The 22,694-nt window shown below is 38.0% G+C and overlaps 1 long non-coding RNA gene across 1 annotated transcript in view; it reads right to left on the reverse strand.

The window, feature by feature from the left end:
* Positions 1-817: 817 nt before the first annotated feature.
* LOC134728698 (uncharacterized) overlaps positions 818-22,694 on the reverse strand; it is a 66,247-nt gene continuing 44,370 nt past the window's right edge. Inside the window, exon 3 of the long non-coding RNA XR_010109395.1 lies at positions 818-3,207. This is a non-coding gene — a long non-coding RNA (uncharacterized LOC134728698). The remainder of the gene's footprint in view (positions 3,208-22,694) is intronic.

Genomic DNA, 22,694 nt, shown 5'->3' on the forward strand with positions numbered 1-22,694 from the left:
AGCCCAGGAGTTCTAGAGTGCAATGAGCTATGATTGCACCACTGCATTCCAGCCTGGGAAACACAGTGACACCTCCATCTCTAAAAAAATAATAATAACACCAAGATGCATGGTAATATCCAATCTCAAATTTCTTGACTTATTCAATGCACTAAAAATCAACTTTCTCTCTATTCTCTAACAGAATCATTAGAGAGTTAACCAGCATAATTTCTTGATAATGAGGGACTTTTCATGATCCTTTTGTAAGCATTCTGTGATTCCTTCCATTGCTGTCATATGTGTAATTTGTCTTTGGGAAAGAGACTTACAGATACATCCCAGGTACCTCACAGTTACGGTGACAGTTTATTAAGCCCAAAATATGCCAACAGTCTTTAAAATGTACATGACCTATGACCCATTAATTTTACTTTCAGCATTTTATCCAAAGTACAAAATTAGTAAGTCAAAGTAATATATACATACGTATATAAATTCTAATAAAAATTGAAAACAATTTAAATGTCCAATAAAAAATAATTTATCCATGTAATTATACAACTGTTGAAGATCATGTTTTCAAAGAACAGTTAATGATATAGGAATATGTGCCAAAATAAATGTATGGTATTTATTTACATATTTACAGAGTATTTATAAATGTATAGAATATTAAAAATATCAACATACAAATTCAAATTTCCCCTAGGTCCCATTGGCTTGTTTGTAAGGAAGGCCACTAAATCCAAGGGATCATTGTATCATTAGCTGTTAACTAAAAGGTTACAAACTCGAACTTCCTTCTGCTTGAGTATCTCTTTGGAAGTCCCCAAAAGGTACATGGGTTCTCTAAGATGAAAAATATAGGCAAATCCCAGATTTGGGTAAGGGTATGTGCTATCATACCTTACCCCTGCGATCAGCCTGGAACTCCTGCTCCCGTCCAAAGAATCAGGCCTTGTGGGTGGGAAGGAAACAGAGGAACAGGCCAGGACAATCACCTTACAGAAAATGGGCAGAAATTGTACACATGACTTCTGTTTATGTTTCATTGGTGAGAACTTTGTCACGTAACCACAGCAAGCCTCAAGGGAACCTGGGAAATTTAGTTTTCAGTTGAATTGCCGTGTGTCCAGGAAGAAAAGCAGAATGAATTTTGGGGACAACCAGTAGTCTGTCACATCTCATTTGGACAGATTTTTTTTTTTTTAATGCAGGAAGGAAATACTGTGGCTATCTCTAAGTTAATAGGGTTTGTAAAGACTGTTTCCTCTACACTTTCTGAATTACCTAAACTTTGTGCAGTGATCATCTATTTCTTTCATAACAAGGTAAGTTGAAACATTATTAATTTTTTTAAAGACTGGAAATAAATACTCTAAAATGTTATCAGCAGTTATCTTTGGAAGATAAGACTCCATGTAACTTTTTTTTGTTTTCTTTTCTTATATTTGCTGAATTTTTATAATTTATTTGAAATTTTAGAAAGTAGTTCACCAAATGTCTTAGTTCCTGCAGGGACAGGTAGAAATATTGTTATGGCCTATATTTGGGTTTCACACATGGTCACAATTACAGTGTACTTCTGTCAGAGCCCTCTGTTTTCTTTGTTTTAAAATAGAAAGTAAGCCTGTTTATATATGACTCTCAGTAAGATGATGAACGACATAAAATTCTTCAACCTGCCCCCCAACGCAACCATTTTAAGTAACTCATCTGTTCAACTTAAGAATGGAAGCTGTAATCAGCTGCTAACTAGTTCTCCTAGCAAGTTACAGCACTCCCTGGCTCCATAAAAGTTTCTCACCTTACTGCTGAGCTGTCCTCTGGGAACACGACTGTCCTCCCATCCTCACATTTAGCCTATATTACATTCAGGGTTTATCTTACTGAAGTGAGCCTAACCCCACCCTGGTTTCAGCCAACGGAAGCTCAAAGTATTAACTTTCCTGGTATATTTACATTTCACTGGGCCATTTTTGAAGACCTGAAGAAATCAATTCTGAATGGTTAAACCATAGAAACTAAAAGAGTGAGAAACTAGAATATCTTGGAAGAAACAGAACTCTCCCAATAACATGTTAATCCTACCATAAATATAACACCTCACTCTTAAGGAAAGCTCTGTTGAGAAGCACAGAGGGAAATCAATTAAAGCAAGTTTAAAAAAAAAAAAAAAAAAGGCCTGCGTGGTGGCTCACGCCTGTAATCCCAGCACTTTGGGAGGCTGAGGCGGGCAAATCACGAGGTCAGGAGTTCGAGACCAGCCTGGTCAACATAGCGAAATCCTGTCTCTACTAAAAATACAAAAAATTAGCTGGGCATGGTGGCGGGCGCCTGTAATCCTAACTACTTGGGAGGTTGAGGCAGGAGAATCGCTTGAATCCAGGAGACAGAGGTTGCAGCAAGCCAAGATTGCACCACTGGATACCAGTCCAGGCAATAATGTGAGACTCTGTCTCAAAAAAAAAAAAAAAATAGGCACCAGTACTCTGGAAATGCTACAAAATGTTTAAATGCTTTTCCTATCTTTCCCTTTTCTTACCTGTCTTTTTGTCTATCTTTCCACCCCTGTGATATTCAGAACCTGAACATCACACAGAATGAAAATAGCATTATAAAAATAAGTAATATAGAAACATCATTTTTCAGTATTTACAAGCACAAAAACTCCACCTTCACTTTTTCAGGGGACCAGTGATATGACTTAGTTCACACTATGGCATTTTACCTATGATTCCCACCAAATTATTTAGTTGAAATGAGAGTGTTTATTTATTTAAGCACATTTATCAAAATCACTCTGAATAAGGGATACTGACATTCCGGATGACTGGTGTACACCTTCGTGAGAAACAGCCCGAATTGACTCTTCTCACTGACCTTCAACATCATGATTTGGTGGGGAGGAAGAAAATGAGAAAGAGAATGACAGGAATACAGGTCTATTTTACTTCTCAGATTACATTAAGATTCCAAAATGTCTTGTTTCTCACACACCTACGAATCTTCCCAAAACCTACAGACTGCTTTACTCTCAGTAATTTATTTTCTCATTCAGTTGTTCTCCTGATACTACAGTTCTTTTAGACTTCAAAATATCCTAATTGCTTAATCACCTCTCCTGGCACAGTCCTTGTTTCCTTCAGTGTTCTTTCTTTCTCCCATGAGAAACACAGAGTACATTGATTCCTGCCAGCTGTTCTGCATCTCCCATTGTGAAGACTGAAACAAAGAATGAGCTTGGTCTGATTACATTTGTCAGTCAAATTACCCTGGGATTTTGTATTTATAACCACTATTTTACTTATAATTTAAAAAGAGAAAGCTTTCATTTCCTTACTTTGAGCTTCCATTTTCCTGACATAGACTATCATTTATGAAATACAATAGACAATCAAAACATAGGTAGATAATTCACTTGTTTAAGAAAAAGAGGAGGAAGAGGAGGTGGAGGAGGCACTTTTCTGAAACATGTAGTAACTCAGGGATTTGTAGAATAATCCAAAGATTATCAATGTCTTTCTGGACATAGTTTTTTTTATATATATAATCCCCAACCCTTTATAATCCCCAGACCCTAAACCTTTTTGGCATTCTGAATTAATAATTTTTATAATGCTTTTATCCATACCAGTAATGCCGGTCTAGGTAAGGCTACATGTAGTGGTCTCAGCTATTCAGGAGCCTGAGGTGGGAGGATTGCTTGAGCCCAGGAGTTCAAGGCCTGTGAGTAGCCACTGCCCTCCAGCCTAGGTGACATAGTGAGATTTGCCTGTTAAAAATAAAAGTAAAAATTCAGCCAGATGTGGTGGCTCACACCTGTAATCCCAGCAGTTTGGGAGGCCTACACAGTAGGATCACTTCAGCCCAGAAGTTCAAGATCAGCCTGGGCAACATAAGGGAGACCCTGTCTCTACAAAAAAAAAAAAAAAAAAAAAAAAAAAAAAAAAATTGCCAGACATGGTGGCACACACTTGTAAACCCAGCTACTCAGGAGGCTGGGGTGGGAGGATTGCTTAAGCCCAGGAGGTCAAAGCTGCAGTGAGCCCTGAGAGCGCCACTGCATTCCAGCCTGGATAGCAGAATGAAACCCTGTCTCAAAAAACGACAGCAACAACAAAACAAACAAAAAAGTAAATATTCAAAGAGCTTTTGTTGCAGTCTATGTGTAGCTTAAACTGACATACCAGGTCACTGCCAATTCTTGACTGAACTAGGCAACCTTTCCTTCTACAAATGGGTCTTCCAGAAGATAATGTCACATCCAGAATGAAGTATCTGATGGTTATAAAGCATATTTCTTTGTTTTAGTAGAGCCAACTTTTACTGTCTATCAAAAAGACAACTGTCCCTACCGGTTCCAAGACTGCAAAATGGCAGAGAATTAAGCCACGGAACAAATCAGCCATTTAAGCGGTGTGCTCCTTTCTAAAATGAAAATATCACTGCTATTTGTTTTGTCATGGAGAGGAAGAGCATTTTTAAAAAATTATCATTATACTTTAAGTTCTGGGATACATGTACAGAACGTGCAGGTTTGTTACATAGGTATACATGTGCCATGGTGGTTTGCTGCACCCATCAACCCGTCACCTACATTAGGTATTTCTCCTAATGCTATCCCTCACCTAGCCCCTCACTCCCCGACAGGCCCTGGTGTGTGATGTTCTCCTCCCTGTGTCCACGCGTTCTCATTGTTCAACTCCCACTTATGAGTGAGAACATGTGATGTTTGGTTTTCTGTTTCTGTGTTAGTTTGCTGAGAATGATGGTTTCCAGTATCATCCATGTCCCTGCAAACGACATGAACTCATCCTTTTTTATAGCTGCATAGTATTCCATGGTGCATACGTACCACATTTTCTTTATCCAGTCTATCATTGATGGGCATTTGGGTTGGTTCCAAGTCTTTGCTATTGTGAACAGTCCTGCAATAAACATACATGTGCACATGTCTTTATAGAATGATTTATAATCATTTGAGTATATACCCAGTAATGGGATTGCTGGGTCAAATGGTATTTCTGGTTCTAGATCCTTGAGGAATCACCACACTGTCTTCCACAATGGTTGAACTAATTTACACTCCCACCAACAGTGTAAAAGCATCCCTATTTCTCCACATCCTCTCCAGCATCTGTTGTTTCCTGATTTTTTAATGATCGCCAATCTAACTGGCATGAGATGGTATCTCATTGCGGTTTTAATTTGCATTTCTCTAATGACCAGTAATGATTAGCTTTTTTTCCTATGTTTGGCCACATAAATGTCTTCTTTTGAGAAGTGTCTGTTCATATCCTTTGCCCACTTTTTGATGGTTTTTTTCCTTGTAAAGTTGTTTAAGTTCTTTGTAGATTCTCCATATTAGCCCTTTGTCAGATGGATAGGTTGCAAAAATTTTCTCCCATTCTGTAGGTTGCCTCTTCACTCTGATGATAGTTTCTTTTGCTGTGCAGAAACTCTTTAGTTTAATTAGATCCCATTTGTCAATTTTGGCTTTTGTTGCCATTGCTTTTGGTGGTTTAGTCATGAAGTCTTTGCTCATGCCTATGTCCTGAATGGTACTGCCTAGGTTTTCTTCAAGGGTTTTTATGGTTTTAGGTGTTACATTTAAGTCTTTAATCCATCTTGAATTAATTTTTGGATAAGGTGTAAGGAAGGGGTCCAGTTTCAGTTTTCTGCATATGGCTAGTCAGTTTTCCCAACACCATTTATTAAATAGGGAATCCTTTCCCCATTTGCTTTTGTCAGGTTTGTCAAAGATCAGATTGTGCATGTGTGGCATTATTTCTGAGGCCTCTGTTCTGTTCCACTGGTCTATATATGTTTTGGTACCAGTACCATGCTGTTTTGGTTACTGTAGCCTTTTAGTATAGTTTGAAGTCAGGTAGCATGATGCCTCCAGCTTTGTTCTTTTTGCTTAGGATTGTCTTGGCTATATGGGCTCTTTTTTGGTTCCATATGAAATTTAAAGTAGTTTTTGCTAATTCTGTGAAAAATGTCAATGGCAGCTTGATGGGGATAGCATTGAATCTATAAATTATTTTGGGCAGTATGGCCATTTTCACGATATTGACTCTTCCTGTCCATGAAGCATGGACTGTTTTTCCATTTGTTTATGTCCTCTCTGATTTCCTTGAGCAGTGGTTTGCAGTTCTCCTTGAAGAGGTCCTTCACATCCCCTCTAAATTGTATCTTAGGTATTTTATTCTCTTTGTAGTAACTGTGAATGGGTGTTCACTCATGATTTGGCTCTCTATTATTGGTGTATAGGAATGTTTGTGACTTTTGCACATTGATTTTGTATCCTGAGACTTTGCTGAAGTTGCTTATCAGCTTAAGGAGATTTGAGGCTGAGACGACAGGGTTTTCTAAATATACAATCATGTCATCTGCAAACAGAGACAATTTGACTTCCTCTCAGAGAGCATTCTTGATGTAATTTTGTAAATCTATTAAACAATGATAAATTGTTCATCAAGGCTGAGATGTTTCCTTTTAAATGAGCTCTATGAAATCAGAATACAGAACATGTAGAGGACATTTAGTTGCTACTGCCATCTGGAAGGCAAACTAGGGAGGTCAAAGACATCTAAGGCCTGGAGAGATGTAGATGAGCTGATAGGATGAATAGCTGCTCCTTTTTCAAAAGTTGTTGATTTTCTTAACAACTAGTAATTCTAGACTTTTTATTGCATGCTTTATTGATTATTGTTTAGAGCAGTATATGATGAAAAAACATAAATATGCAGACAGGTTTTGAACAGTGAATTTCAGAAGGAAATGTCAAATTTTTAAAGTAAATCTAAACAGGGAATATAAATGGGATAATTCATTTTGACATCCAAAAGTAGTTTCACATTATGAAATAACATAAAATTTGCATTTGCCTTCATGTAATACATGCTTCCCAGATTTGCATGGCCCTAATACAATAAGATTAAGAATATTCTATCATTGTTTATCCTTTGTGATCAGTTGTTTATCCTGTGTTAAACAAATATTGTGGGAAGAATAGATTGGAACAGGCTTCAAAACTATTCCTTGGATGCTCATCAACAGAAACACAGAGAGACAGCAGAGCTCAGAACTTGGACAGATAAAATCTAACAGGAAAACCAAAAGTAAACTGACTAGAATTTTAAATCTTCAACAATGAATAGAGTCGTGGGATTACTGGTATAAATGCAAACCTGATGCTGCAGAAAATAACTTTGAATTTTTGTTTCCAAAAAATAAATATATCAACTTGTCTTTCCAAGGAGATCCTTAATGATACATGTGCCAGGGTAATGTATGCATGTATATATATAATGTGTGTATTTTATATATAGTCTTTCTTGAAAAAAGCAAGAGGAAAAAAAAAAGCATGAAGAACATATAACATATGGCATTCCCTATCGCCTCAGCTGGTGTTTGCCATTTCCTGCTTGTAACTTTCTTAATTTTACATCTCCTCAATTTCAATATACTAGACATTTTAATCAGATTTGCAAGTTGGCCTTCCATTTCTTCACTTGCAGCCCCGGCTCCTATTAATCTTTTCAATTACATGAGTAGGCCTATTCGATTTAAAGAAGAGCTAATAATTACAATGCCTAGGGTGTCTTCATGAATAATCAATAATGTGCTCATTGTGATGTGGCTGTCTGGGTAAGCTATGCTCTGATGCAAGAGGCAATAAAATTCAAAACTATTCTATATTTTAATCAAATATTATAGGATTGATATATGTGATATTTGGGAGAACAAAAATCAGTGAGTAGCATAGAGGCACCCTATGAGGGGGAAAACAAAAACAAAAACAAAACAACCTTACTTTGAGTCACTCAAGCATTGCCCCTCAAAGCTGGGCCTGTTTTTAACTTCTACGCCCTGCCCAAATCCAGGCTGCATATGAAGCAGTTCTCTTCAGGAAAGTCAGGAAAACAAAACTGGTCATTAACCCTCAGGCAAGTCGACTGAATATCTTTCCTGAAGCAATTAATTAGGATTCCAGCATGTTAGGATCTTATCTTTTGCTGGCAAAACCTTCCTCACTAATTCCAAAGTCGGAAGTGGAAACAAAACAAAACAAAAAAAGTGAAAGCGCCTCCACAGATTCTAAAATAAATGCCTATTTGTTCTCAACTAGAAACCAATTGCTGGGAAATGTTGGCAACTCAAGATGATCTCCCATTCCAAGCTTCTCACTGCCATCCTAAGAATGCTGTGGTCCTAAGAGTTCTTGTAGTTTGCTTCAGCAATTAACTCTGTGCCTTTAGACACCCCAAGGAGTTTTCCTGGTAAATGCAAAGAGTAACTTACCCAAAACACATTCTTTCACACTCTGGCAGCAATACCTAAGGTTAGGCAGTACCAATTAAGGAACTAATGCGACAGGCTAGAACTCAGTGTTGACATCTGAGATGTTAGGTATGCATGAGGGCTAATTTTCTAAAAGTTTACATACATATGCAGGATTCCATCCATTTTCTCCATCACATTTTCACTAATTAAGATGGTTATTAAAGAGCTGGACTTCATATTATCCTTAATTTCCTGGAACATGTAATTGCAAACTCACTCCAGAAACTTCCTTGTATACCTCCCACAAGGTTGCCTAATGGTGAGTGTTACTGATAGACATTTCTCACTATGATGGTAATCAGGTTTCAATGAAACTCTTAAAATACTCTAGAAGAATCCATAAAATTGAAGAAGAGGGAGATAAGAGAGAAAATTATACATACTCTAGGCAGCCAGTTTTGATGTGGTATCATTGATAGTCATTTTCTATTCATTACCTAGCTCTTAATATAAAACTTCATAAGTCAAAACATAAGTTCACAAATACAGAACCAGGACCCCAATAAAAAATAAAAATCAGAAGACAATCAGGCAATATAGCCATAGGGAGGAAAAAAACACTATGATCAGAAGCTTAGAACTATAATCTAGTCCCTTCCTTACCCTTGAGCCAATAGCCTAAAATGCACAATCATAGAAGAAATTTTTATTTCATACACATGAAAATGGCTAGTACCTATTGCTCATCCACATTTTCCATGTATCAAACAGCATAGACATACAGGGAAACTAAAACTCTCTTTGATGCTCATAAATATTCAGTTAAAATTTTTAAAATTTTACTTATAAAAAAAGAGCAGTTGTTACCTTATGTCTATGTAAAATTAATTTCTCTACAAAATAAAATCAACAAACTCTAAATTAAAACATCTCAGGATCTCACATGGATCAGAGTTCCAAAACTGGTAGCTGTAGTTAAGACTAGAGGTGTCAGAACAAAATTTTAAGTCAAGAGAATCTTCAAATCTGTATGAAATCATGTCTAAATAATGCTGAATATAAGAATTTACATTAACAAATGAAACAAGCACAAAGATAAAAGTTGCATAGTTAGGGAAGGTCAAAATTTAAGCCTGCCTTCACATAAAGTTTAACATTTTCATTCCTTGCCCTATGCCTTACCCTAGCCTAGGGAATTAATAGGAAACTAAGGCCTAAGGCAATTAGGTACCACCATCTGTAAATCACCCAGAAAATGATTGAGAGTGTAGTATCAAAAGACTGACAAGAAGTAAACTCTCATGATGAGAATTTACAGCATTCCAGAAAAAAAAAAAAAAAGCAGTGAAGCCAGATGTCAAAATATGTATTTAGTGACTCATAAAATTTCATTGCCCCAGAGTGAAAAAAAGAAATACCACAGTTAGGCAACATTTTCAGCAGATGCCCCTAAAATACTTCTAACTTTAAAATAGTTCTTCAAATCTTCTTGAAGTGCTTCCTATTCATTTATAGTTCTCTTATTTTATTGATGTCTTTCTTACTACTGTCCTACAGGATTAGGAGTGAATCCAGGAGCAGAAGAAATTGAGAAAAACTCAATGTCAAGTTCACTATGCCCTGCTTAGCTTCATCCAACTCAAACTTGCTATCCATGTAGTCAGATGGGGTAAGCTGGGGGATAAAATGAGAAATAGAAATGGATCCATTTTAATCATATTCCTCTCCTCTACCTTTGTGAAAAGCAGTCTACAAGATACCCCTCTTACATTTAATGTTTTAACATTATTTTTAAAATCTCAAAAGGAAAATAACACTGAGTATTTCACACAGGAGAAACTGAAGAAAACTCCAGGCATGAAGACTTTATACTCAAGTAAAAGAGGAGAACAAAGGCCAAATCTGTCCACAGTGACATTTTGTTAGCTGGCGTGCCTTTCAACAGAGTTTCATTCTCCAGTTTGCCACAATCCCCATCACTACTTATATTGTATAAGCCGCTTCACACTTCACATTCACCTTACCTATTAGTTCCTGTATGCATTGCAGATTTTGACCCCTGCAAGTGAAGATTTATCTTCATCTATTTTTACACACTCAGCTTTGGCAGAGGTCTTTAAAGTCCATCTTCTAGAACAACCATCCATTTGATAATTAGATTCTCTGATACATTTCTGGCTAGCTTTTTGCACGTCAGAAACACCAGAAGAACTAAAAATAATAATAAAATAAAATAATTAAAAAATAAATGCCTGAGCCCCATCCCTGACCTACTGAATTAAAATATCAAAGGATGCAGGGGGTGGGGGTTGGGGAGAGTTCTAAGTATCTATGCAGGTGAATCTGATGAGCAGCTAGGGGTTACAAACTATTTATTATATCTAATCATGAAGAACTCACAGTTTTTAGATAACAATGTAAGAAAGTTCTTTCCTCAGGCAAGTCTTAGTGCTCAGACTAGAGATAGAGAAGAGTTACCTGCCTCTCAGCCCTGGGGTGGTTTGACAGTATATCAGAGAGCCTTGTCAAAACTCAGAGGGGTTTGTTATAGAAACGAGACTTCACTTCTTCCACTGCCTGCCATATGTTTCATTCCCTGCTGGCTCGATTCTGAGAACATTTTCCATATCTATGTCCATGTGAAAGCTAAAGCTACCTATTCAGGTGTTGCAGCTGTCACCAACAATATCCTGGTGATGGGATGAAATAGATTTTGCTTCAGAAACTATGAAAAGAAAGTCGGTGTGCAGAAATGACACATTATGAAACGATGAAGTATAACATCTGGCTCAGAACTGAGTCAGACAGGTGCCATTAATGAGACAAACAGGAAGCTTCTTTATTAAAAGCAAAGTTAAATTTTGAGGCTATTTTGGACTCTCTCTATATACAGGTCTATTAACCAATTCAGTTGAAATAGCTTTACAGTGGATTTGACCAGATGTTTGGCTGCATTAGCTGAAATCACTGGTTATTATAATATAGCAAAGATTCATCCCACATAATTGCCCACAGGAATTTAATAGCCATAGGTTAAAAAATACATCATTATCGGGCCGGGCGCAGTGGCTCATGCCTGTAATCCCAGCACTTTAGGAGGCCGAGACGGGTGGATCATGAGGTCAGGAGTTCAAGACTAGCCTGGCCAAGATGCTGAAACCCCATCTCTACTAAAAATACAAAAATTAGCTGGTCATGGTGGCACACACCTGTAATCCCAGCTACTCGGGAGGCTGAGGCAGAAGAATCACTTGCACCCGGGCGGCAGAGGTTGAAGTGAGTCAAGATCGTGCCACTGCACTCCAGCCTGGGTGACAGAGCAAGACTCTGTCTCAAAAAAAAATCATTATTATACCAGGTCAAAATTGTACAACAGTTTACACCTTTCAAAGCACTCGCTCACAAATAATCTCATGGAAACTTTAAAGAAACCCTTTTGTCAGGTGATAATAAACCCATATAACAAATGAAGAAACAGAGACTCCTGTCCCATGACTTGCCCAAACTTATTCAAGTAGGATCACAGCTGCACAGACCCCACATTCTCCAAACCTAAGGTCAAGGCTCAAGCTCTGAGGATCTTCAGGATTTTAAACTACAGAGGAAGCTTTAAGAAACAAACAAACAAAAACCTTAACCAATATAAACCTAACCACGATTCTGGAAAACCAGGGGCTGAACAGGAAGAAGTGTAGGAAAGAAAAATGTGAGAAACATCTAGCCCTGGATGCCAAGGCTGCAGACTTGCTAGTTTTCAGACTGAATCCTAACATACTGCTGGTACATACACATCTGCAAGCTATTCCCAGGCCCATCAACAGCTCCCTATCAAAGTCACAGGTGTAGGGTAGAAAACAGCAGAATGAAACCACCTTATGGTTGTGCAGCACTTTAATCATCTACACAAAAGAGATTAGACACATTTCCCTGCCACATAAATATTGGCTAAGGAACACTGAGGCACAGGAATATTTTGAGAAAGAACATATGAAATGTAGCTGAAAGGGCTTTCTGAACATCAGCCCCCACGGTGCTTCCTGACAGTCAATCATGATAGGGGATGGAACCGAGAGGTTCAAAATAGGTATTCTACTCAGTAAAATAATAATAATAATAATAATAATAATAATAATAATAATAACTTTGAAAACATAGTGCAAAATGCATTATTTGATTCTGCATTTTGATAATTTGCATTATTTGATAATGCAAAGTTAAATCATGGTAAAATGAGGAAGAATATCTCTTAAATATCAGGAAGATCTTCATGCCTTAAATAAGTAAACCCCTGAACCATGAGTCTGAAACAAGAAGAAATGGACAGTGAAAACAACAGTGCCTTTTCCATTAAAATGTAGAAGGATGAAATTAAAAGTGGAATGACTCCCTCTTCCTGCGTAATTCCTTGCTTATTTAGGACATTTTATTAAAACTCTGCTATGACGTCATTAGCAGATTGTAAATCTTTTTGGGGCATGAATCGCATAATTTCATTTCTTTTCAGTCTCTAAATTTTATTAGTTTATCAATGTAGATTTTAAGGATGATGGAATTTGACCCAAAATATTATGTATCCCTGTACTTATATGTCTTAATAGGACATATATATGCGTAAGCTGAAATATATATGTATATAATTAATTTGCTTTTCCTAAAGTCACATATATATATGGCCTTAGAAAATATATAGGATAATATAATATATAAAATAATATAGGATAAAAATATATAGGATAGTATGATAGGATATTAATGTGTGTCCATATATAAATACACATACATATCCTATATTATCCTATATACTTTCTAAAGCCATATATATGTGGCTTTAGGAAAACCTAATTTAATTATATACATATATATTCCAGCTTAAGGAAAAGCCAATATAATAAAGTTCAAAATAATAAAATGAACAATTAGGCATAATTATTTACCTTTATTAATTTAGCAAATATGTATCATGTACCTATCTTGTGTCAGAAACTATGTGAGATAAAAGGATGCGAAGATGTTACAGAGCCCTTCCCTCAAGAGGCTGACTATGAGAGGAGGAAGAAGGCTTAAGTACTATGAGGAAAAAAAGGTGTTCAGAGTATGGTAGAGACACAAGCTAGTAGTCAAAACTCATATGATAATTAGCCTTATATACTGCACTAAGAAATCTGGACTTTTTATTGTAGGCCACAGGAGCCATTGAAAAGTTTTAAGTATTGAGTAATTATCAAAATCATATTTTGTAAATAGCAGCACTCTAGCAATAAGGAACAAGATAGCTTGAAAGGATCAAGATCAGACATGGGGAAACAAAACAGAAGCCTATTGAGAGAGTTCACATGAAAAATGATCAGGGCTTAAACTAGAACTGCAGCAAGAAAAATGGAAGTTAAGTGGGGTTGGAGTGGAGAGCAGGATTGAGTGGATTCATATACTGCTTTGGGAGAATCTCTCTATATAATAAATCCTAAACTAGGGAATTAATCACCTTTTGAGTCAGTAGGACAATACTCTAAACAAGTTATTTTGATTTGCAAATTCCAGGCTTTACTTGTGAAGTGAAACTTTACTTTTCATGAACTAGGTAGAGAAAACTGAAGCAGAGAGCTTTACAAGGAACTACGGTGCAGGAGAGATAAGACTATTAGCTATAGGAATTTCCTGACCCAAGAAAGGAAGACTTTTTCACAAGGTGGCAGGAGATGTCAGCAAAAGAAGAAAAGAAAAACAGTCAAAGAATTTGAATAGAAATTACTCCAAAGAAGACATACAAATAGCTAACAAGCATATGGAAAGATGTTCAACATTACTACTCAACAGAGAAATGCAAATCAAAAGCACAATGAGATATCATTGTGACTACTTGGGTAGTCACAGAAGATAGCTCAGGGTGTTGACTGTCAAGCTCATGAGAGGTTTACCAAGATCATGGATGAGATAACTCTTCAGCAGAGGACCACAAAGCAAAAGCTAAGTCAGCGATCACAGCCAGACCCCAGAAGATTTATCTCACTGCAACTACTACAGCGAGGGCCAAGCTAGGAAACAAGAATAGTTTCCATCATAGTTCCCAGGACCAAGGGCACTTCAGAAGCTCATTCAGCAAGAACCCAGGCATCCCTCACAAGAACAGACATCCCTCTCCCATTGCCAAAAGGCTAGTTAGTATCCCCTCTCACCTCTAGCTGCCACCTTGAGAAGGAGGGGGAAAGGAAGACACAGAGAAGGGGAAAGGGGGAGAATCCAGGTTTTGTTTTGCCTGAAGTTTATACAATTTATAGAACCCTCTTTAGGAAAAAGAATACAAAATTATAAATAGAAAATTGCTGGGGTCCCTCCCAGGCCTTGAAAGGGTCCTGGGCAAATGAGGGGCCCTGAAGTATAAGATTCCCATAAACTTGCCTCTGAGAAGAGACCCTGGAAAACTGAGTAATTACTGAAAAGAGACTGTTTGAACCTGCAGAGGTGAGGGTGTGCGTCATAGCCAGTGCATACTGCCATCAGTGGGAATGAAGTCTCCAGAGTACAATGACATTGGTCGTAGAAAATAAAGTGAAAATAGGAGTCATAGTGTGTAAATTCCTACCACCTGCTACATTTTCTATGTTCAGAGATTTAAAAGTCACTTTGCAAATTGCTCAAAAAGGAACAAGCTGCTGGAAGTCAAATTTGAGTTTTATTACTACTTGAGTTTAACCTGATGCATGCCCATAACAACAGGGAGGTAAACCACTGAAAAGTAATAAATGTGAAGATGATTAGGATCACCAGATATCTGGCTTCCCATGGAGATTTTTCACTTGTCCTGGAATTGCTTTACATACACTGAGTTAAAAGCTACTCTATGACAGTGGGTTCCCAGAGGAACATGAGATCCTCCCTTTTCCAACTATATAGCTGTGTGAGGATGGATTTTTTAAAAATATACACTTCAACCAAAACAACGTTTCATGACAGATTGAACGCAGGAGCAGACATGCAAATCCAGCTGTCTCCTATTAAGCCAGACAGTAAAGAGATTTGCAAAAGTGTAAAACAATGTCACTCTCCTCACTAGTTGGTTCTGTTTTAAAAAATAATTAAATATAAATCTCTAATATGTAAATATATAGTTATGTTGCTTATGTTAACAGTAATAAAACATCACATTTTTCAATAAATTAATATGTTAAAATGTCTCTAATTTCAAATACAGTATATCTTAATATAATCCACATAAACAACTGTTAAGAGTGTAAAGGTATCCTGAGACTAGAAAGTTTGAGAACCATGGCTCTATAAGAACCAAGGTGTGTGTTGAATAGCAAGCTTTATTCCAAAGGAATTAATAATTAAATATTGTTCTACTTTTGCAGCATGTGAGACCCAGTACAGATTAAGAAACACATAAATATCACAAATATCATTTTATCAACAACTTTAGGCCCCAGCTTCAAAGTCACCCTCTCAAAAGTCTTCTCTAATCACCTTGTCCAAAAGGACCTTTTTCAGTTCCTCTCTCTCTCTCTCTCCTCCCTAACCCTATTTCCTTAAGAGATTTTTTAAAAATCCCTAATTATCTTCTTTGTTTTTTTATGTGTTTATTTTCTGTAGTCCCATTCTTTTCTTGCTTATTATCTCTCTCTCCCCTTGAATATCGGTTCAATGCAGACAGGGACCTAGGATGTCTTGTTAAATGATCTGTCCCCAGCTCCCAGATAAAGATCTCACACATAGTAAGAGCTTAATTGATATTTGTTGACTGAATGAACTAATTCTACTAAATACTTGTTTCCAAGGTTATAACGATCAGCAAAACTGAGAAATCTAGAAAATACTTTAAAATGTGATATTTGCCCTTCTTTTCTGACATGCTAAACGTTTCTCAAATATGAAAGGACCCACTGTTCTCCCTATGATTTTTCTTGTGGAACACCATGGTCTTACCCACAGCCAATTCTATTTGGACCCCCAACTAGGAATATTTCCATTAGTGGAAGATAACACCCAACTGCAAACTCTAAGGAAACCTGCTGGAGTGCATCTGAGACTGACAGAACTTTGTTACATATTTGTCTCTGACCAGATTTCCTGCTGCTTTTTATCTAAATTTGTTCTAATGACAGTAGCTCAGCCTCAGATTTGGCCAGCATATCAAAAAGTTTCACACATAAACACATACATATCTCCTCACACACATGCACACACACACACATACATATATATACAAATACACACACACGCGCACGCACACACACACACGTATATTTATGACTGACACTGACTGTGATAAACATATATTTCAATCAAAAGGACAAATGCGGCCAGGCGCAGTGGCTCACGCCTGTAATCCCAGCACTTTGGGAGGCCTTGGCAGGCAGATCATGAGATCAGGAGTTCAAGACCAGCCTGGCCAACATGGTGAAACTCCCATCTCTACTAAAAAATACAAAAATTAGCCAGATGTGGTGGCACATACCTGTAGTTCCAGCTATTTGGCAGGCTGAGGCAGGAGAATTACTTGAACCCAGGAGGCGGAGGTTGCAGTGAGCTGGCATCAGGCCACTGCACCCCAGCCTGGGCAACAGAGTGAGACTCCATCTGCTGGGGGTGGCGGGGGGAAGGACAAATGCATGCTGGGGAAAGGACTTTTAAGTGTTTCATCCAGGCAAACGACATTTGTTATGCATTTATAAAGAACATATATTATCATATATGCAACCAGCATTCCCTTAAAAAGAGGATCTAATCTTTTCCCACAAGTACCTTATGGACAGTGCTGTTTAGGTCATTAAATTACATCTGGGACCATGTCTGCATAGAGCTGAATAATGTAGCTGCTATAATGATGTGCTATAGTTATAGCACTTGGTATACATCTTATATTTCCCCTGGCTAACAGTGTATAACCTCGCTTAAATCACTAAACTCTGTATCATGGTGTTTCTATTTGTAAAACATAGATAATAATACCTATCCCAGGCACTCACCCTAAAAGGATGTCGTGAGAACATCCTTTTAGTGATGGCAAAGCTCTTTGTTTGAAATGTACTATTTAAATCTCAAGTACTATTATTAGGGCTCTCTGCAATTTCTCAGCTAATGGATTATGCAACAGATGGGCCCTAGAAGATGTTTGATATTATTGATATTTCCTGTAATTTTTTTTCTTTTTCCCACCTCTCTTATTTATTAAAATCCTAGCTCTGATCTACATAACAAGAAAAAGCAGAAGGCTTCTGTGTTTGGGTTGAATTTGCCAAGATCACCTTATCCAGACAATTTTTAAATTATTACTTCTATGCATTTGTAAATGCATTGAGGTCTTCCCAGTAGGAACAACTGACACAGTTGGATTGAACAGTTACCCAATGTGCCAGGATTTGATGCAGGCTAATAGATGAATGCTAAGTTCCTTTCCTTTCCTTTCTTCTAAAAATGTCCTCATTTTTGGTGTTCATGAACTAAAATGGAAAGAAAACAATTTGACAGCCTCATCTATACTAAAAATGTTTATCTGGGAGGTCTAGCATCAACACTATAGACTAAACTAGCAGAGTAGCATTAACTACTGACCAGAGATATACTAGTCATTTACAGTCTGACAGAGGGAAATCAGAAAGGCTCAATAAGGCAGGCACTAGCTGCCAAGAGACAGAAGACTGATGGAGGGTTAGATCTGGAAGGTGGAGGTGTTACAGCAGGGATAGGAAAAGTTTCTAAAAGCCTGATTCATAGACCTAACACATTGACAGTCTCGGGCCGGCAGCCTCCACCTGCTTGCTTTCTGCTTACAATCACCTATGGCCAAGCCAATTCCATTTTGAATGTGATTTAATCATCTTCCTTTTAATGCAAGCTATTTCAACAGTTAACTCACTGCCATGATGCAGCTTAAAACTGCAAAAATATACCTAAGATTTGAGAGGAATGCCTAGCAAGGTATTTTTCCTGGCTCAAATTTGGTTTAATCCAGTCACCTAGAAGATGCCACTTCTTATGAAGCAACCATCCAATAAGCTATCTGCTCCTAGGCAGAATATGAAAGAAAGGAACAGGTTGTGCCTGTTTATTGCTGCTTGGTGTTGTTCCCAAATAAATGGATGCTAATTGAGAGGGAGTGTGGCTTCATATTTTATGACACCCTGGGTATATGCTAAGAAGTCTCAGGAGAGCCGCTTTAAATTAAAGCTAATGTTAAACTCTGCTTAATTAGCATTGCTGTAGCGGGTTTCACTTTTCCCTGTGAGAGGAAGAATGTGCTATGTTACAGTTTTCCTGTTGCAAAATACTAAACTATATGATGGAGGTGAAGAAGTGATTTGGGAACTGAATGACTTTCTGGGCAAGGGAGAACCAGACAGGATGGCATTTTACTAATTAAGATGAGTGGTGTATTAACCAGATGGGAAAATACAGAGTGGAACAATGGAGCGAAATCCTCAGAATGACACCATTATTTTGGAAACTATTATAAATCAGCTGGGGTTGGGGTCCTATAATCAACTCCCAGTAAAAAATGAGTCAGTCACTCCTGAATATTCTGTGATAAGAAGCACTTAAAATGCTCTGAGCCAAAATGCCTGAATTCCATATAGTTCATCCACATGGAATGGAAGTATAAAAGAATAGCAGAGATGGGGCTGGGCACAGTGGCTCACGCCTGTAATCCCAGCACTTTGGGAGGCCAAGGCAGGTGGATCACCTGAGGTTGGGAGTTCGAGACAGCCTTACCAACATGGGCAAACCCCATCTCTACTAACATACAAAATTAGCCGGGTGTGGTTGTGCATGCCTGTAATGCTAGCTACTCAGGAGGCTGAGGCAAGAGAATCTCTTGAACCCGAGAGGCAGAAGTTTTGGTGAGCCAAGATTGTGCCATTGCACTCCAGCCTGGGCAACAACAGCGAAACTCTGTCTCAAAAAAAAAAAAAAAAAAAGAAAGAAAGAAAGAAAGAAAGAAAAGAAAAGAATAGCAGAGATGTGAATAGGCTCTACTTTTGCCAAATATCATTGTCTATCAGCACACCAATTGCTCTACCATTGGCCTCTTAATCTCGTGCCCCGACGCTTGCTCTTGCTTTCTTCCATTTATACATAAACTGTGCAGCCTTTATGCAATAGATCACGTTCCTTTCTTGAGTGTCAAAGGAAGAGATGCCACGCTGGCTGCCAGTCACCCAATCTGGTGGCAACTTCATCTACAGCAGACTGGAAGCGTAAGAATATTTGTTTCTGGTGAGGTCACCAAACACACATCTCTAGCCATTGCATAAAGTATAAAAGACCAGAGGAGTTTTCACAGATTGATACAACAAGAAGTTGACCAGAGAAATTCGAGCTTGTAGTTATCTTACAAATGGTTTGCTAAGTGAACTGTCCTGCTCACGGTCTCAGGAGAAAAATTCTAAGGTTGAACAGTATTTAGCTACCTACCTCTGCCAAAGAGGGCTATTATCATTTCAGAATAAAGAGATGATTATTCAGCTCTCTGACGCAAGTCAAAACACACTCACATCTCCTGCTCACAGGAGCCAGCATAAAATGGGTACTGAGCTGGGAGAACAGGTGTGTTTGTGCTTGGAGAAAGCAGCGAGGGATATGAAAATGACTTAGCAGCTGGTGGAAAGGAAGATTGAAGTTGTGCCAGGCAAAGGGTGTTTTTTCCCCTAATTATGCAAAAGCCTTAATTTCATTGATCATGTTGTTCTCTTCTTTCTCCATCTAAATAATATGAAATCTGTGTAACAACTCTTTTGGGAAGTCAAAAACATTGCCAGGGATGCTTATTAAGGGAATGAGGATCAAGAAATACTCTCTAGTGGATAACCTTGCTATTTTCTCAGGGTTTGTGAACCATGGTAACTTTAATTAGAAAAAAGATAAAAGATGTAATAAAATGAGATGTAGTTATTCAAGCTGAAAAAAAAATATGTCAATAGAAAGAGTAACCTCTGAAAACAAAACCCAGGAAGTCTGAAAGGCTTTTATATTTGTTGTTATTCAATTGTTGGTATTCATTCTCTTATTTGACAAAAATTTATCAAGCATGTATTTTGTGCCAGGCACTGAGCTACGTTTTTAGAATACAAAAATTAAAAATGCAGTTTCTGCCTTCTGCAATGGCTCACAATCTAGGGGCGAAAAATATCTCACCCTAACTCAGTTGGGGCAGCTGCTTGGATAGAACTTTATTCTAACTAAAAAGCTTAATCTGTCCTTTCATTTCAGGTGCAAATTAAATTTTTAAAAGTTGAATCTTAGTTAAATTTTTCTGATGGTATGTGAGAAACTTGGTAAATGATTTGAATTGAGGACAAGAACCTTGCTCACCCATGTATGACCATGTGTCATGTCCCAGAAGGTCTGTGTCTCCCCTTGCCTTGCTCTGTGATCGTATAAGTGGCCCTACATATAACCCAGATAAGCTCATCTTTCCCAAACCCAAAAGAAGTAAAAGATGGAAAATAACAAAATCAGAATACCCCAACATTCACACAAAAGAGAACAACTGCTTGAAAATGTGTTAGTGACATTACTGTCCTTTGAGTTGGTTCTCTCTCATTCCAGAAAGGAGCACGTGCCAAGCGACCGAAGAGTTGAGGCTACCTTCTGACTCTACAGCTTGTGGTTGTGAACCAACATTACACATCTCCCCATACTGTCAGAAACTGTATCAGCAGTCCTCAGAGCTGGAAACAGCAGTCACAGAATGAGGTTCCATGTCTCTCTGTTTGACTTATAAAATGTCAATCATTGTGTGGTCTCAGATACATTGACTTGCTCACTGTTTGGTAACATTGCAATGACAATGTGTTTTAAATATATGCTGGAAGGACAATTTAAACACTTGACAGCAGTGAGAGTCAAGACAGACCATATTTTCTGTTCTGAATCTAGTATGCAAGAGAATCTGCACATACTGCCAGTGTTTTATTGTCATTTACATAGTCTTCAATTGTAAAAGTGTTGGTTAAGCAGGCATTTTGCTGCTTGGTTCTACCTTGAGAGCCTGATACGGGGAGGAAGGGTTACTAGTTGAAGAGAAATAAGAGGGCTAAAGCCTAAGAGACCAACTTAAAGGTTTTCTATTTGTATTGCTCACCCTCTGCATGTACCACCTCTTTCCTTAACTCCCCTCTAACTCCCAGGCTACTGTCCTAGAACTTGTACCCTTAAAACAATCCATGTAACGCTCCAAAAATGGTCACCCATTTTTATTTGGAAAAGGATTCAAGAAGAATATAAAGAAGGAAAAGATATAAAACACAGTTTAGCTGGATGATTTATTGAAATATTTAACTGTGCTTTATTCTCAAATTATTTTATTTTTCCTCTTCAGACACTTTCCAGAAAAAGAGCCAAAACCCTTTGGACTCCTTTGCTCCAGGATGTGTTTCCTTCCTGATTTTGTTTTTCAAAAAGTATAAGCTCCTTGAAGGTATTATGTTATGTGTATAACGAGAATTTGTCCTAACAGAGAGAGAGGGTTTCCCCTCAACTGGAAAGAGAGCAAGGAGCCTGGGAACTCACTTCCCTCTCTGGGTGCAGCCTCAGTAGAGATGCCCGTGCCAAATCAGCACAGAAGCACAGAATCAGCTGCTTCAAGGCACCACACTAGCTTAAAGAGCAGATCAGAAGTGACCATAATGGACCACACTGGCTCTGCCCTCATTTTCGGGGCAAAATGCAAACCTCTAGATCGAAGGAAAAGGAGAACAAGGACAAAAATTAGGTTTCCTGCGAGCTCAGTAACTTTAAGAACATTCCTTATCCACACAAGTTTGTAACACCAAGTTCAATAGTTTCAAATACAATTAGATGAACCACCTTTGTCAGCAGTTATTCTACTCAAAATGGGTTATCTGTTTCTCCCCAGGGCATGTGTGGTTGTTACTACTTCTCTGGCTGCACTTTATAGGGTAGTACAGATTTCTCCAAGCACCCTGAATTTACAGCCAGAAGACTCAGACTCTATTATTTGGGTCTTGTTCATTTTTACAATCTTTAACTGAATACCATTTTGTGATTGTCAAGAACTGTGAAGGCTGTGAGATTTTACCCCATTGATTAGCTAACAAGTTAGCCTGCCATAGATTCATGGATGCTGGCTGATAACATAAGACTCTTGGGTCAAAGACAATGGACTTTATTACTGATGGCACAGCAAGCAGCATGAGTATCATATTTTTCCCTTGTCCCCAGGTCCTACAGAAGCAATGCAGATTGAGATGAAGGCCTGCACGAGCAGTGGTTTGCATTTCAGGAAAAGGACTTTGAATTTAGGGAACTTGAATCTTTTATACTGGACAGCCAGCATGCCCTGCCTTTGCACCAAAGGGAGACACTATCTCTGTCTTCAAAGACTGTTTGCTGTACAAACTTCATCAAAGACATTCTTGGGCAACAGATAGTCGATGTCTCTGCTCCTAAGATATGCAGAAATG

Source organism: Pan paniscus, chromosome 13, assembly GCF_029289425.2.
Source record: "Pan paniscus chromosome 13, NHGRI_mPanPan1-v2.0_pri, whole genome shotgun sequence".
Taxonomy (NCBI): Eukaryota; Metazoa; Chordata; class Mammalia; order Primates; family Hominidae; genus Pan; species Pan paniscus.